Source organism: Dipodomys merriami, unplaced genomic scaffold, assembly GCF_024711535.1.
Source record: "Dipodomys merriami isolate MVZ:Mamm:240054 unplaced genomic scaffold, mDipMer1.0.p SCAF_865, whole genome shotgun sequence".
In the NCBI taxonomy this organism is placed as follows: domain Eukaryota; kingdom Metazoa; phylum Chordata; class Mammalia; order Rodentia; family Heteromyidae; genus Dipodomys; species Dipodomys merriami.
This window is the reverse complement of record NW_027206474.1, coordinates 261,764-265,363: the sequence shown is the minus strand read 5'-3', so window position 1 is coordinate 265,363 and position 3,600 is coordinate 261,764. Positions and strand designations below refer to the sequence as shown.

Here is a 3,600-nt window from a genome sequence, read left to right as displayed (position 1 = left end):
TAGAATAATAAAAATGAAAAAAGATTAAATAAATAATGAAAAAAAACATGCAGAAAATTCACTGTGTTTTTCTCACCAGTTCAACCAATGTAAACTATTGGGGAAATACATAGACACCTTATTCCCACTGGCACTGAAAGTCTCTAGTTAAGCAATTCTGATGAAGATGAGGAACAAAATGAAAAAGTGATGAATGGTATCAATTGCAAGAAAAAAAATGGAGTCGGATCCAAGCAAATTTCTTCTTTGGGCTGCTGAAAATAATCGGCTTAGTAGAGTGTGGAGACTACTTTCCATAAAGGCCACTCATGTGAATACTAGAGATGATGATGAATATACCCCTCTTCATCTAGAAGCCTACAGTGGACAGTTAGATATTGTTCGTGAGTTGTTGCCTCAAGCAGCAGATATTCATGCAATAAATGTGAATGGTTGGAAACCCCTGCACAGTGCTTATTCTTGGAATAATACCAGAGTGGCTTCTTTCTTACTTCATCATTATGCAGATAGCAATGCCCAAACTAAAGGCCTCTTAACTCCCTTGCGTTGTGCTGCTGGGTATAGAGATAGCGAAGGTACGCTGGACCTCCTTCTGTTCAACCGTTATATCAAACCAGGACTGAAGAACAAGTTTGAAGAAACTGCCTTTGATATTACCAAAAGGATAAGTATGTATCACTACCTCTTTGAAGTTGTGGAAGGCTGTCGAAAGAAATTGTTCTCTTAAGTCATAATGGTTCAGTTAAGTATCTTTTTTTTTCCTTTTTTTTCTTTTTTTTTTTTTTTGGTTGAGTTTTTTTTTTTTTATTGTGAAAATACCATACAGAGGAGTTACAATTACATAGGTAAGGGAATGAGTACATTTCTTGTCAAACATGTTGCCTCCTCCTTTATTTCCCCTTCCCATCCCTTCCCATCTCCTCCCCTCTCTACCCCTCCCCCCACCAAAGTTGTAAAGTTCGTTTTTCGACATGTCTTGTACATCTCATTGTTGCAATGGGTCAATCTGTGTCCCTATTTAAACAATTTGTTTTTCCCCTTCCCTTTCACAAATCATACCAACATCAAATACAATGAAAGCAGGGATTATACCATGGGAGAGGGACATAAAAAGCAACAAAGAAATCATCTTATAAATATGTTAGAAACAATCGCAAGAAAGAAGAAAAACATTTGAATCCTTATCTTAGGGTTCATTTCGCCAAACATCAACTTATCTGATCATTTTGACTTGTCTCAGACATGTACTAGTTATTGCAAATAAGGGAAACCATGGGACCAATGTTTTTTTGGGCCTGGCTTACTTCACTTAATATTTTTTTTCCAAGTCTTTCCATTTCCTAACAAATGGGACAATGTCATTCTTTCTCATGGAAGTATAGAATTCCATTCCATAGAATTCTATTTTCTCAATCCATTCATCTACTGATGGGCATCAAACAAGACCATACTAAAGCTACCAGAACAAATATGTTTATTGCAGCATTATTTAGCATAGCTATTAGTTAAGTTCCTTAAACTTCAAAATGCCAATCCATTCTTTGTGTCCATACAAAATACTTTCACAACCCAAATAACAGCAATATCTTACTGTAAAAATTCTGTGGAATTTTTCCAAATGAATTGCCTGACTTTGATGTAAAAATGTATTTTAGTTGTTTGTATACATCTATAATTATTTCTGCAGATTTTGTGATTTTTTAATCAGAAATAATTTGAACTCATCTGTTGAAAGGAGTAGTACAGAAACTAAAGATATTTGTTTATTGTCTGAAAAAATATTTTTTAAAATATTCTATATTCTGTGTTTGAATAATATCCATAATCTATTTCACTCTCTCCTGGATATACTTTGAATTGAACATTGTTTTATAATATATAAATATATATATATATATATATATCCATTAATAAATAGTCCTTTCAAATTACATTCCATATAGAAAATTTAAGATTCCTTTTTTTCTAGGTCCTTATGAAAGACCCCAGACTCCTAGGAGACTTTCGTCAACGGGAGGGCGCCCCAGAAACTCAGACTCCAGGCTGGGAGATGCAATAAGCAAGAGGAATTTATTTGACGTTTGCGCAAACGGACTCTCTGCCCCGGTCAGTCAGAGAGCCCCGAGCAGCGGTTACAAGCCTTTTTAAAGGCAAAAATCACAAGATTAACGCATAACACAAAGCATCCCATGATTGGTCCATTTAAAGATCATCATATATGCCAACAATCACTTTGCCACGCGGGAAATTTTGTAACACTCTTTGTAAAACAATTGGCTCATGGTTGGTTTAATGGAGGGTTTACATGGTTACAGGCCTATGATTGGTTGACATTTGGCCCAGTTTATGGTCTGGCCAGGTGGTCGTTGTCAAGATCCGTCCCAGGGATTGCTGAACTAAACTGGAACTGAAAAACATGTACTATCTATAACCGCTGTCCTTGTTCTGGGGTGGGCTGATATCCGGACATCTGGGCCGGCCAATATCCCGGAGTCACTGCCCAGTTTTATCTGCCAGGGAAGGGGGTCTGAATACAAGCATATTTACAGAAGCAAAATCAGCAGTTAGCAAGTTAGTAATGGCAATGTTAAAGTGATGTTTTTAATTTTTAACCCTTCACTTATACTAGTATATTTCTTAAGGATAAAATGACCATGTTAACTAATTTCAAAAGTTTTGTAAAGGTTATTGTATATAAAGGCCTTTCTAAGGTGAATGTTTAATCCACTGATATCAAACTCACATTTAATTCTAACACTTGCATGTATTGTCACACGTGTAATTTTGTAATCAACTTTTTAATAACTGTTTTTCATTTCTTGCATCTGAAGAATGAAAACTATGGAATACTTCACAAATTTTCATATTATCCTTGTGCAGGCACCATGTTAATCTCTGTATTGTTGTAATTTGGGTATATGGGCTGCTGAATCATGTAGTATCTTCTAAATTTAAGTAGTTAATGATGCAATCTTTTTACAGGCTTATATCCTTGGGTGCCTTTTTGTAACAAGGAAGCCTTATTGTCCCTAACAATAATATTGATCTTATTTCCCTAAAATAATATGTATAGTGAAAAAAATTTATATTGTTCGGTCGATTGCTCACATTTGTATTTTTTGTGAATGACAATTTTAATTCTTTTTCATTTTAGATTTGATCATACTTTGAAGCACTTATAGCTAGATCCTAAGGTAATGGCTTTTTCCAGTACTTATTTATGCAACTGAGTTAGCTTTGTGGAGCTAATAGATTCAAAGTAAGCCTTGCTTAAGAGCTACTTCTAAACTTCTGCAGCTGACATTTTCCCAAATGAGGTCTTACCGGCACAAATGTCTACCTGACCCTTTATCCTTCTTCCATGTAGGAACAGACCAACAGAATATCCTATCTTTACAGCATAGTTTGTCTTACTGGAACCAAACTAATCTTAGTTACAAGTGATCATAGAGAGATGAACAGTTAAGACAGAACTGTTCGGACTAGAAGGAATTTTATCAAAATTTAATTGTTTATTATACTTAACATTCCAAAAGTAGCAAAAGCCAAGAAGCTGAAAAAATTGTTCATATGCATGATTACCTAATGTCTGGCCTGTCT

At 35.1% G+C, this 3,600-nt stretch overlaps 2 pseudogenes; one reads left to right on the top strand and one right to left on the bottom strand.

Moving 5' to 3' along the window:
- Positions 1-217: 217 nt before the first annotated feature.
- LOC138820350 (ankyrin repeat domain-containing protein 49 pseudogene) lies at positions 218-727 on the top strand (annotated as a pseudogene).
- Positions 728-2,835: 2,108 nt separating this feature from the next.
- Positions 2,836-2,935, bottom strand: LOC138820351 (U6 spliceosomal RNA; annotated as a pseudogene).
- Positions 2,936-3,600: the final 665 nt, after the last annotated feature.